This window comes from Triplophysa rosa, unplaced genomic scaffold (genome assembly GCF_024868665.1).
Source record: "Triplophysa rosa unplaced genomic scaffold, Trosa_1v2 scaffold153_ERROPOS79069, whole genome shotgun sequence".
Taxonomy (NCBI): domain Eukaryota; kingdom Metazoa; phylum Chordata; class Actinopteri; order Cypriniformes; family Nemacheilidae; genus Triplophysa; species Triplophysa rosa.
This window is the reverse complement of record NW_026634158.1, coordinates 1-13,997: the sequence shown is the minus strand read 5'-3', so window position 1 is coordinate 13,997 and position 13,997 is coordinate 1. Positions and strand designations below refer to the sequence as shown.

The following is a 13,997-nucleotide window of genomic DNA, read 5'->3' as shown; positions in this document are numbered from 1 at the left end:
CTGTCACGGTCCCACCGTCTTGTTTATGAAATTCTAGTCGTGTGGTGGGATCGGGGCAGAGTCCTTAGGTTATGTGTGGAGAGAAACAGATTGTTGTCCGTTTGACAATAATATACGTTCTCTCCAGTGTCTTGTCATTGGTCCCATTCCTCTCGTTTCCTCGTAATCTTTCCCTGAGTGTTTAATGTCTCACACCTGCCCCATGTCGTTATCCCTCGTTTGTGTTTCCTATAAATACCCTCTTGTTTCTTTGTCTTGTGCTCGTGCATTGTATGTGTTTGGTGCCTGTACTGTGTGTTCCTGTATCGTGGTCGTGCTCTTGCCCGTGTTCCTGTTCCTGTTCCTGTTCGTGTTTTGTGAGTTTTGTGCCTCGTATGATTTAAGACGTTTGGTCGTGTCTTTGTGTGTAGTTTATTTGTCTTGTTTTCATTTTGCCCCCTCGTGGGAAGTCTCTTGTTTTATATATGTATATCAGTTTCGTTTCCCCCATTGTGGGTGTTTTTGGTTGTTTTGTAAAATAAAAGTATCTGTTAACCCTTCACTGCCTGCCTGCGCTTGGGTTCTTCTGCCATATCCTGACACTGCATTGTCGCTGTCGCTACCCGATCCGTCCCGGAAACACGATTTGTTCCGCGCATGTGTGAAACTGACGCCACGTCCGGTCGATACAATTTACGGCAGTTAAAAAAAAGTTCGTTCCATACCGGAAATAGTTTTTAAATAAACTCTTTATTGAACATTGCATTAAACATCAAAAGACATTAAACACATTACAATTTGTAATGGTTTGGAGAAACTAAGAATCCTGTTTAGAGCGGAAAATAGTTTTTTTCTATTATTTTTTATGTTGCTTTTTATTTTATTTTTTAATACCAATGAAAATACAATATGACAAAATGTTATATGTCAGGAGTGAGAAATAGATTTTTATTTATAAAAAATGTTTTTTGTTTATAGTAAAACTAAAAGTTTTTTTTTTTTATTAATTCTCTTCTTAAATACTTTTTTGGCAAAATATGTAAAGGCACAAATTGTTACTCCAATTAAATAATTGAAAAATTAAACACAAATGTTAACTATTAAGTTGAATTTTAAGACACCATTTAGTAAAGTGTGTGTTTTATTTATATGTTATGCTCTACATATTTTAGCATACTTAAACAAATGTCTGTATTTAAGAAATACAGAATTTTCTGAATTCATTCAATTTATTTATTTATACATTTGTTCCTTCTTTTCTTTAGTCATTCATTCACTCACTACCTCCCTCCATCCCTCCCTCCCTCCCTCAGTCACTCACTCACTCGTCTATTCAGCTACTTAAATTGCTGATTGAGGAACATGGCATTGACCATGCCGTTGATTAGGCCGTGTTTATCAATACAGTATGCCAAAAAATGTTTCCATGTCTTCTTGATACTGAAATACAAACAAAAAGTCATCCTTCGCCTTTCTGATGACATTTTGTTGATCGTCCCTGTGCATCCGCAAAAATACAGGCTCTGTCACCTCCCCATGGAATAAGTCTCTATGACGTGGTACTCAGTACCATGCTGAATGTAGGTCTCTGACAATGGCTGGCTGCTGCACCTGGTAAAGTTAAGACACAAGTTTGTATTTATGTATGTATATGTGCATGCATGTATATAGGCACATATTCAGCGTACATGCAATAGATTTCACTCCGCTGCCATGTTGAAATCGAAAAGGTGGGAAGAAAACCGGAAGGACAGATAGATTGCAATGGTTTGGACTACCATCGGGTGTCTGTGACATGAAAAAAACAAATAATGCGTTTAAAAACAATGTTAGATTGGCTGTGTGTGCGCGAATGAAACCCGCAAATGGCAGTTTAAACAGTCACTAATATGTTCTCACTTTACCAACAGTTACTTTACAGATGTAATATTATTATCTTGGCTGGATAGTCTATCATACACTTGTTGAATGCACCACCACTGGCAAATCAATCGAACCTCCTCCTAAAACACACACATGCATGAACGCACACACAGTAGTTTGATGGCATATGTTTTCTTGTGTGAAAATCCAGCTTACCTCTGTGAATGTTAATGGACACGATGTGCAGGTGCATACTGTGAAACACAAATAACACTGTAAGAGTTTGCTTTTATTATCTAACAGCTCTGACAAATGAAACATTCTTACCATCAGCATGCAGATAATTAACTAAGGCCTAGTCCTGGCGTAAGCTAAGCCTTGTCTGTGAAACCGGGCCACAATAGTACACAGTAAATGTTGTCGTGCAGCTTCTTCTACAATCTTGAGGCAAGCGTTTCCCATCTGAAATTAAACGCAGATCGTTTGCATCCTTGTGAAAGCTGTCATGTTTAAAATAATGCATTGTCTCAGCTTCAGCTGCTGTCTTAGACTGCATGGGTTCTGAAATCACCCACTTGGTGTACAGTCTGTCATGGTACGGACATACTTGTTGCTGTGTTCTGTTTCTGGTAGTGGTCCAATCAATCTAAAGCAAGCACCTCCCAAGCTTATTTTACCTGCATGGGACAAAATTAGCATCAGTCAAATGCTGGTAAAACTGTACACAAGCTTGAAACTAGCTTGTTAGTCTTGTGAGTATGCACAAATATTGTAAGCAGTACCTTAGTGGAATGCAAGACTGGCACAACAGTTTGATGGGGTCATTCAGCTGGCAGCAGTAACAAGATCTCACCTAAGAGCAACACAAAAATGTCTAGGTTGGCGAGAACAATAAACTAAAAATAACTTCTAAATCAAGAAGGTACCTAACAACCTGAGGTGGCAAAAGTTCTTAAGTACAGATATTTTAAAAAATAGGAAAAAGTATAAATTAAAAGTAAAGTACCACCTCTGTAGTATATTACCCATTCTTTCACGTCGTTGATTATTGTGGACCAATAGTAGCCAGCAATAACACACACCACTGTGATTGCCAGTTCCTGTGTTATTGTGGCACTCTGTAAGATCAGATGTTTTCTCTTCCTCTGACAGGACAACTAGCCGTATGTACTGCCTGCTCTGCTTGGGCCCGTGTAAAAGAGTCTGTCATCTGTTTAAAGAGGAAAGGTTGCAGTTCAAAGTAAAGAAAAATAAATCATATTAATATCTGACTCAGATTAAACTATATTTATGATCGCTTTTATCACTATATGATCACTAATATGATATTAATACCCTGCTGAAAAAAATAAGCAATTTTATTGGATTTAATGGTTATAATAGAAATTGTTTTGGTTGGGATGGAAACTATGGTCTATGTACTGTGGCAGATATCTGAATAATCCCCAAAACAATACAAAACAGGAATTTTGTAATGGTTTTAATTGTAGAAAGCTAATGGTTCTGTTATCAAATCTATTTTTATTCAGCAGGGCACCTAAGTACGAGAGAGAGCTGAACAGGTAATTTACAGTTAACGTATAAATTAAGCACATGACATATTGTGTAACGTTAGACAGTTTCTCGGTATTTAATTACCTTTGAGGGTATAATTCGTAGACGCCCGTTTTATCTTCCGACGCTCTGTAGGGCTGTCAGGAATTTCTCCTTTTAAGAGATAATATTTAAGTTGTTCATCAAATGCAAAAGAATCCATACTGCTATCACATATACTCATCACCAAATATCTAATCGAGCACATCCGCAGGACAAGTGTCGTGATGCGCTTTTGCACATGCGCAGTACAAATCGAGCAACCCCTGAACGGATCGCGTCGACTGTCGTGAAAACTGGATTAACCGGAAGTGTCGCGCATGCGCGGAACAAATCGTGTTTCCGGGACGGATCGGGTAGCAACATTGGCCCTGTCCCAAATGGCGCAGTTGCGGTCTCGTGGACTTAAATTGCGCGTTCTCACCAAGTCTACGAGTCTGTAGGGTGTCCCATTTGTCTTTTTAGCGCTCAGAAGTCTGCTCGCGAGCGCCTCCTTTGTGCCCTCGATGCGGTCTTCGGCGAAGCCCGCATAGAGTGAGACTCCACTGAAGTCCCCTACCCAGGAATCCTTGCGAACGCCCAATCACAGAACGGATGGGAGGAGCGGCGTGGATGTCAGACATATACGTAAACATGACGGATACATTTTTAAATATATGTTTTGATAAAATTCTAAATTAATTTATTAATTCGTTACTTATTCGTATTATTGCTTATTTATTTTCTATTAAGCCAGCTATTCAAGAATAAAAACTTTTAATGCAGTGCATTTTCTTACTTAAGGTAATAAGCCATGTTTTGTTGTAGATTTATATTGTCTCTGGGCTCTGTAAAGCTGAACAACACAGCTTCTGTATTATAGAGAAATATTAAATAACAACATCTACGCAGCTAGTGAGTAGGTACTCAATTTTAGTATTCCAGAGTACCTACTTAACGAGGGATAAATGGGTACGTACTGTTTTGCCTGAATGGGTGTAGTATGAATGCGATTGGCCATCGTACGCTATATTGACGTGATCATGTGACGTAATTCTTCTTCTGTTCCTTTTCAATGGCGGGTGGCTGGCAATTTACGTTTGAGGTGCATATCCGCCACCTACTGTACTGGAGTGTGGTCCATAGATTTGCCATGTGATGTAATGACAAGCGCAACAACTTAACTCAACTCTCAACTCAACTTTATTTATGTAGCGCTTTTTACAATTTTCATTGTTACAAAGCAGCTGTACATAAGACATATTGACTATAAGCAAAACAATTAAAGTTGTACCTGCAAAAACAAGAAAAAGGTGAAAACACAGAAGACAGACATACCCACATACAAAACACTCCACACACACAATATGCACACGTACTAACACACATAGACATAGACACACACACACGGACGCGCACGCACACACACACATACACAGACAAGTACGCACACACACACACACGCTCAGTGAGAGCACACATTTAAGATAAAGGAGAGAGAAGCACAGGTCAAATATAACAGACTATAAATTCCTATATGCAATATTAATTAAGTAAAACTTTAAAATTCTAAAGCAGCCCCCCGGCCAGGCAAATAGTGCAAAAACAGTATGCAAACGGTGGCGAGGAACCCAAAACTCTAATCGAGAAAAAAAACCTCAGGAGAACCCAGGCCCAACCAGGGGATTCCAGTTCCCCTCTGGCAAAAGCTGCTGCCTCTGCACAAGCTCCAGAGAGCTTGCACAACAAGGCTAAATAAAATAAATAAACTTAATAATAAAATAAATTATAGTTTAAGATTATCATTAATAATCTAATAGCATTTGAAATTTTGTGGTGAAGACGTGTCAAGGACCGCGTCCTTCTTTATCCAGCTCTATCATCTCAGCTCTTGTCAGGTCGCCCTTCCCATTCTCCGCTCTACCATCAGGTCAGGCCATGAACTGCATCCTGCTCGCTGTGGTAACCTTGGAACAATGAGACAAGACTGGCTGAGAGTAGAGTACTGTTCTGCACTCTTTGATGCAACAAGTACATCAGTTGTGTTTTTGGTTCCGGTTGATCTAACTAATGCAGCCTAAACCCTCAGAGGATTTATATTATGGAAGAGTAGTGTATGCAAGATTAAAAAGATGCGTCTTTAGTCTAGATTTAAACTGACAGAGTGTGTCTGCCTCCCGGACAGTGCAGGGAAGACTATTCCAAAGTTTAGGCGCTAGATAGGAAAAGGATCTACCACCTGCACTTGATTTTGAAATTCTAGGTATTACCAACTGACAGGACGCCTGAGAGCGTAATGCACGTGAAGGACTGTAATACAAAAGGAGTTCATTCAAGTACTGAGGAGCTAAACCATGTAAGGCTTTATAGGTAATAAGCAAGATTTTAAAGTTAACGCGATGCTTTATAGGTAACCAGTGCAAGGTTGACAGAACCGGGCTAATATGTTCATACTTTTTTGTACGTGTAAGAACTCGAGCTGCCGGTTTTGGACATTGGAGTTTTTGTAATAAGCCTGCAGGGCAACCACCTAACAGTGCATTACAGTAGTCTAGTCTTGATGTCATGAATGCATGAATTAACTTCTCTGCATCTGACATTGACAGCATATGACGTAGTTTAGATATATTCTTAAAATGGAAAAACGCAATTTTACAGGTGTTGGCGACGTGGCTCTCAAATGACAGATTACTATCGAATAGAACGCCAAGATTCTTTGCTGACGACGAGGGTTTTATGGAACATCCGTCAATAGTTAAACAGTATTCTTGGTTGTTACTTATAGCAGTTTTCGGTCCAATAAGTAACACTTCCGTTTTGTCCGAGTTCAGTAATAAAAAGTTGTTACTCATCCAGTTTTTTATATCGACTATGCATTCCATTATTCGATGGAACTGCTGTGTTTCATGAGGCTTCGAGGAAATATAAAGTTGAGTATCATCAGCATAACAGTGAAAGCTAACTCCGTGTCGCTTTATTATATCTCCTAGAGGTAGCATGTATAATGCGAAGAGCAGAGGCCCTAAGACTGAGCCCTGTGGTACACCGTACTGGACTTGCGATTTGCGTGACACCTCATTGTTTATTGCTACAAATTGAAAACGGTCGGATAAATAAGATTTAAACCATTTCAAAGCTATTCCTTAATGCCGACGTAATTTTCGAGCTATGTAGGAGTGTGCTGTGGTCAATGGTATCGAATGCAGCACTAAGGTCTAGCAGCACCAATAACGAGATACAACCTCGGTCAGACGCCAATAGCAGATCATTTGTAACTCTGATCAAAGCAGTCTCTGTACTGTGACATGCTCTAAATCCAGACTGGAATTCTTCATTGATGTCATTCCTTTGGAGGAAGGAGCATAATTGAGTTGAAACTACTTTTTCCAGAACTTTAGATATGAAAGGTAGATTCGATATAGGCCTGTAGTTCCTTAGTTCTCTAGGGTCGAGTTGGGGTTTTTTGACAAGGGGCCTTATAACAGCCACTTATATGCTTTAGGCACATGTCCTAATGTTAGAGATGAGTTAATAATACCAAGAAGAGGATCTATAATTTCTGGGAGCATCTCTTTCAGTAGATTTGTAGGTATAGGGTCTAGCATGCATGTTGTTGATTTAGATGATCTAATAATTTTAGACAGCTCATCTTGATCTACGGTATAAAATAATTGCATTTTCTCCTTAAGGGCGCTGTAGTTAGCAACTTATAACTTAAGTTAGGAGACAGGTTGCATTAACAACGTAACGTAGGTTTTGTACAAGTAAACAACAAATTAAACAAAGCTTTCCATTTTCTTCAAGTACAGAACATTCAGAGCTTTTTATTTTCATGTATTTTCATTTTTACCTTGTAGGGCTATATGCTTTTGATAAAAGTAAACAATTAAAAGGAATACAACAGCTTCGTGATTTTGCGATGCGTTTTCTCAGTTAAATTTCAGCAATAACAGGCCCATCCACACTTCCCATTGTGAAGAATGATTATGGCAATGGAATGTTCTTTTTGTAACAGAAACATGCTTGACTGTAAACTGCTGCAAATTATTCTTTTGTCTGTATTCTGCCTATTGTCTGCCTATATGAGGCTGCTTAGATAGCAGCGTGAGTAGAGTTCGTCCAGTTAAGAGTTGTTCTACCACTGAAATAGCTTTAGAGACATTATTTTAAGGTCGAAAAAACTACAAAGTTTTGCTTTAACTTACTGTTCCTAACGAATCTTCATACTGCACTCATTTGTTTTCCTGCATTTGGGCCATCGTATAAGATTATACGATGTACGATATGATTATACGATATATTACATAATGTGAATTCCTTACATCCTTTCTTTCCAAATGTTCTGCCCAAATGTACCGTGAGTGGTCATGTGACTTTTTCGCTACTTCTTCCTGCTTCTCTGTGCCCAGAGAACGGACCGAGGAAGACCTTCCCAAAATGCATTTAGCTTATCTTGCAGTTCAACAGGGTTAGATTTATTTAGCTCTGTCTTTCTCTACTGCTCGCGTATGCTCCGCTGTAGCTGCGCTTGTGTGCTCTCTAAACCGTCCATGTCCTGCATCGCTCCCACGATTAAGTTCCTCCTTTTTTCCGATAACATCTCGTTACTAACATTCAAAAAAATCTTTTTTGACATTTGTGGATTTATTCAGTATTGTCCACGTCCGCATGGCGATGCATCTCAGAATCAAATCCCACCACCCCTAGTAAATATGTTATTGTGACAGCCATAAATGAATATCACATTATCAGTTGTTGTCTTTCAGGAAAAAAGAGTGATGATCCCCTACATCCTGACTATGTGCCAAGTATATTTAGTTTCACCTCCACGGCTGATCAACATCGAGCAGTTAGGAACCTGGAAAGATATCTACGGTCTAAAGATGTTTCAGAGAAAAAAATTGCTGCAACGGCTCTTCTGAATCTGGGTCAAACTCTTGCATCAAAAGTGAAGGTTCAAACTGATGAAGTCCCAGTCTTTATGGCAAAGACTGAAGTCCCAGACTTTATGGCAGAGACTGTCGTCCCAGTCTCTATGGTTAAGGCTGAAGTCCCAGTCTCTATGGTTAAGGCTGAAGTCCCAGTCTCTATGGTTAAGACTGAAGTCCCAGACTTTATGGCAGAGACTGGAGTACCAGTCCAAGTATATTGTTTGACTGGAATACCAGTCACTAGGGCAGTGACTGAAGTCTTAGTCTTTAGGGCAGAGACTGAAGTCCCAGGCACTGGTGTTCAAACAGAGGAGACACAGAATGACATTGCCTCATTATATGAACAGATTAAATCTTTAAACACAGAATGTCAGTCACTGAGGGAAAAAATGTATAGTTTAGAAAATGACTTGAAACGGTGCACTCTTGACCCTTCTCAATTTGATGACAAGAAAATGAGAATTTTTACAGGACTGCCCAATTCACAGACTTTCATGTCATTGTTCAACTCTGTGTCATCAGTTCTTCCTTCTACTTCAAACCATTCCCTCAAGCCCACACAAGAGCTCCTCCTTACACTGATGAAGCAGCGCCTCAATCTGTCTGAGGGATTTTTAGGCTACCTCTTTGGGATTCATCAGTCAACAGTCTCAAGAATTTTACAGCGTTGGAAAAATGTAACAAACAATGCAAAACAAAATGATGAAACAACATGTCAAAGTGAAGGACAGCCTTCAGATGATTGTGGTGACATGCTGTGCTCTTTGTAATATGTGTGTAGCTTGTGTAATCAATCAACCTGTGATCTTCACTGTATATTAAATGAACAAAGTAGACGGGGTCAGTTTTAAAAGGATTTCTTCCACTTTAATTTTCATCTATAATACACAATGAAAAACAATGAACAAATATTAATACATATTTCATGTTGATAATTATTTTATACTGCAATTCACTGTTATACACATATTACTGTTGTGAAAATTGTAGGACAGAGCAGTTTGTAAAGGAAGATTTCCAATTAAAGTGATACTCTGTGAAATATGGTCTGCTGAGATTCCTCGCACATTTTTGACACAAATTTTCACACAAAGCCTTTGCTGCTGTAGCAATGCCTCATTTTTTTACATTATGGTTAGGAAACGAGCACTGTGGTAGGAAACAAGCACTGTGGTAAAAAAAACTATTTTTAAAACATCAAGACTAACACAGAAAATATGGTACAACCACCAGAACACTTTTAAGAACAGCAATGTAAATCTTTGAAAAACGTCTTTGCATTGTGTATTTCAATATTAGGAAAGCCGTTTTTGGCCAACATTTCAATGTCCAGGGGCCACTGATTCTTTTAAGTTGTAGAGGTCACTGTTGGGAAGGGCTGTGACGGTGGCCGTGACAACCGCACCACCGCGGTGGTAAAGTGCCATGACGGTGGCGAACTGCCACCGGCGGTAGTGCACGTCACTCTGACAAATATAGGTGTAATAAATATGAGAGTTGCGATAACGATTGCTAGTTGTAGCCTTTCAGTTGTGGATGGTTTTATTTAAAAGATTTTACATTAACAGAAATTATTGGCATATGTTTCCGTTGGTGTGTTCGAGCGCGGACCTGCACGGCAAAACCCAGGTTATACTTAAGTTTTGTTTCTGAATTAGTTTATCATTTAAGTTAAATAAAGGGACTGAACGTACAATCTGTTTCAGGTCATAGTACTGATATGCCAAGAAACATGAGAATTCATGTGATCCTGTTTGCAATTTAGAGTAGGCTAATGAAAACATTAAATCCTATGTATAAAAATTGGTATTAAAATAAATCTTTACATATTAAAGTAATAACCAGCAAAAGGATGATGTTACTATAGTGAAAAACATTTTTACTTTTATTTGTAAATTAAAACATATACATTTAAAACAAATTTAGCCTAATACATCTTTTAAATGTAAAGTTACAGCTAATTTACAGTAGAGCTCCTCCTGAATCTGTACTAATCTGAGAAAGCAATGATAATTCTGTTTTGCGATGATTTACGACACTGCACGATCTGTTACACGCTTGCGCACCTTTGTACCACGATATTTTCGTTCACTCACAGCGAAAGAAAAGAGAAGTCTGCCCTTTACGCTGCCGATAGGCAGATGTGGGTAGAGTAGCCAAAATCTTTACTCAAGTAAAAGTACAAGTAACTAGAGAAATTGTTACTCAAGTAAAAGTAAAAGTCACTATTTTAAAATTTACTTGAGTAAAAGTAAAAAAGTATGCAATGAAAAAACTACTCAAGTAGCTAGTTACTTAGTTACTTTGTATCTGATTATATAGGCCTACTACATAAAATTAATATTAACGCCAATATTTTAATATTACATTTTAATCAATATTTTTAATTATCATAAGCAGATATCTTTGCAATATACTAGAGAGACTAAAGAATAGACAAACACAGAAGAGACGAGCATTTCTGTAAATTTCATCTAGTCCTGATGTCAATGTAGATTACACAACTTATTTAGAATAATAGACCATGTCAAACTAAAGCATGACCTAAACTCAGAGCATTTCCTAAGATGATCTAGAACATCTGCAGTGCTCTCTTAAATGAAATACACATTTTTGAACAAAGTTCATGTTTTCTCGTGTTGTGTCACGTGTGTGTTGTGAAACGCTCTTACTTGTAAACTAACAGTAAACAGTGAACCACACGCCCATCAACAAGTTTTCTTCCTTCTGTTCTTCAAATGTATATTTCTGCAAGCCCACGTCTCTGTGTCTGACAGGTAACGCGCATGTTGCTGTGTCTGACGAACAGGTCGCGCGGGTGCGCGCATATGGCGGGCATTTATCATTGCTGGCAGAGGTGGGTAGAGTAGCCAAAATCTTTACTCAAGTAAAAGTACAAGTAACTAGAGAAATTGTTACTCAAGTAAAAGTAAAAGTCACTATTTTAAAAATTACTTGAGTAAAAGTAAAAAAGTATGCAATGAAAAAACTACTCAAGTAGCTAGTTACTTAGTTACTTTGTATCTGATTATATAGGCCTACTACATAAAATTTATATTAACGCCAATATTTTAATATTACATTTTAATCAATATTTTTAATTATCATAAGCGGATATCTTTGCAATATACTAGAGAGACTAAAGAATAGACAAACACAGAAGAGACGAGCATTTCTGTACATTTCATCTAGTCCTGATGTCAATGTAGTTATTTAGAATAATAGACCATGTCAAACTAAAGCATGAACTAAACTTAGAGCATTTCCTAAGATGATCTAGAACATCCGCAGTGCCCTCTTAAATGAAATACGCATTTTTGAACAAAGCTCGTGTTTTCTCGTGTTGTGTCACGTGTGTGTTGTGAAACGCTCTTACTTGTAAACTAACAGTAAACAGTGAACCACACGCCCATCAACAAGTTTTCTTCCTTCTGTTCTTCAAATGTATATTTCTGCAAGCCCACGTCTCTGTGTCTGACAGGTAACGCGCATGTTGCTGTGTCTGACGAACAGGTCGCGCGGGTGCGCGCATATGGTGAGCATTTATCATTGCTGGCAAACAATATGACACATTTGCAGTTTTGATTGTATAGATATAGATTAATATCCACTTCATCCAACGCTCTTTGTGTTCTGCGTGTTCTTAAATTTCGCGCTACGAGGAGTGAGTAATCCTGCTTCAGATGATTCAGATCGTGCTGCGAACTGAACAAATCATTTGAACTGATTCATTAGCCTATTCAAATGGTTTTGCCCATTGTTCAATTAAAGCTTTCAAAGGAATCGACTCAAAAGAATCGATCACTCGGGAATGCCCGTAAAAAGAGACGACAACCTTGAAATAAACAACGCGTTTTAAAAAGCATATTTTAAAATGAAGGAACGAAGGAACGTCACGCAATGTAAGTTATGTAACGAAGTAAAAGTACAGATTTTCTATTAGAAATGTACTCAAGTAAGAGTAAAAGTACACACTTTCAATTTTACTTAAAAAGTACATATTTTCCAAAATGTTACTCAAGTAAATGTAACGAAGTAAATGTAGCGCGTTACTACCCACCTCTGCCGATAGGCAATATTTGGTTGGCGGGGTCATACATGTTGACGGATCATGATGACCAAATGAATGTGTCGAGGGTGCTGATGGAGTCGACGGAGTGGGATGCCAAGGAGCCATTTCATTTTTGAAAATATCCAGGACATGGAAATTCATGATTATTTGCAGAGACACCCTCAACCTGAGAGTAAATGCTGGACGTGGGGTGCACAGTCACCCATAAACAGTTTGTTAGTGTGTGTGAGTGTATTTGGGTGACTGTGCACCCCACACACTGTTTGTTTGTTAGTGTGTGTGAGAGTGAGTGACAATTTTTTTCTATTTTTTTCTCTTAAATAAAGTAAAGATACTCAAAAACTTTACTTAAGTACAATACTAAAGTAAATGTACTTCACTACTGTCCACCTCTGGTCTCATGTCACTTCTGTTTGCACACTGTGCGTTCTTTCAAGTCATTTCCATTGTCAGTTTGAAATACTCGGTAACGTTTCCCCAGACTTGTTTGTAGTTCTTTCATCATGTAAATGCAGATAGTCTAGGCAGAAATGCATCCCAGCAAACAATTTTTGGTTCCCAGAACGTTCTGGGAACGTTAGCGCATGGTTCCCAGAACGTTCCCTGTTGGTTTTCCAGGAAAGTTTTCTTGACGTTAATAGAACGTTCCCTGTAGGTTAGGGGAACGTTCCCCTACCTTTGTACTAACGTTAGGGGAACGTTCTCCTAACCTCTATGTTATGATGAATACAAATAAGTCTAAAATCATGTGTTATAGATTGTTTATTGCTCAAAGAACAAGAACTGAGGTTAAATAAATCAACATTTATTAAATTAAACTGCATAAAAAACCTTAAACAACATACAAATAAAACAAATAGAAAGAAAATAATAATAACTTTAAGACGTTAAACTAATTGGTAAAATTTTATTTTAAAATAATAATATAATTACTATTTATTAAATGTAGAATGAGATATATATATATAAACTACATAAAAAACCTTAAACAACATACAAATAAAACAAAATGAAAGAAAATAATAATAACTTTAAGACGTTAAACTAATTGGTAATATTTAATTTTATACATAACATTATAATTACTATTTATTAAAAGTAGAATGAGAAATATATAGGCTACAATTCATTTAAAAATACAGAAGCACCATCAAGTCCACTATCTTCACTTCCGCATCATCTGAAAACAAAACAAAAAAGGAAACGAGTAAGACGGATCTTAAACACTGTAGTTGAAGTGAATAATTATTTATGTGAAATAGTTATTAAATGCAGTGTCGCCAATGACTGATGTTGATTCGTTAATACTGCCTGCAATTAATTTTACAGTACAGGAATTTAGCAGAGGCTTTTCCTACTCAAAGCGACAGTACAATATGGAAAACGATAAAAATGATTTGGCAATAATATGAAGAGTTCTATACAAATTTACTTCGTTTATACAATGTTTGTACAATCGTTTTACTAAAAAAACAATCTAAACTGAAACTAAAACGAAAATTGACAAACTTTTATAAAAACGTCTTCAACATCACACCACTAGATGCCGCTGTTAGGTTACAAATCTTTTCTAAACCTAT

General features: G+C 37.6%; 1 long non-coding RNA gene across 2 annotated transcripts; it reads right to left on the bottom strand.

Annotated features, from left to right (window-relative positions):
• Positions 1–1,194: 1,194 nt before the first annotated feature.
• LOC130549712 (uncharacterized) lies at positions 1,195–4,031 on the bottom strand. 2 transcript variants are annotated; one of them, XR_008962248.1, is made up of 4 exons: positions 3,481–4,031; positions 2,170–3,052; positions 2,059–2,096; positions 1,195–1,767 (listed from the first exon to the last, which is right to left on the bottom strand). It is a non-coding gene; the product is annotated as an uncharacterized LOC130549712 (long non-coding RNA). The 2 variants fall into 2 exon arrangements; XR_008962247.1 differs by having other exon boundaries at positions 2,170–4,024.
• Between the last annotated feature and the right edge of the window lie 9,966 nt (positions 4,032–13,997).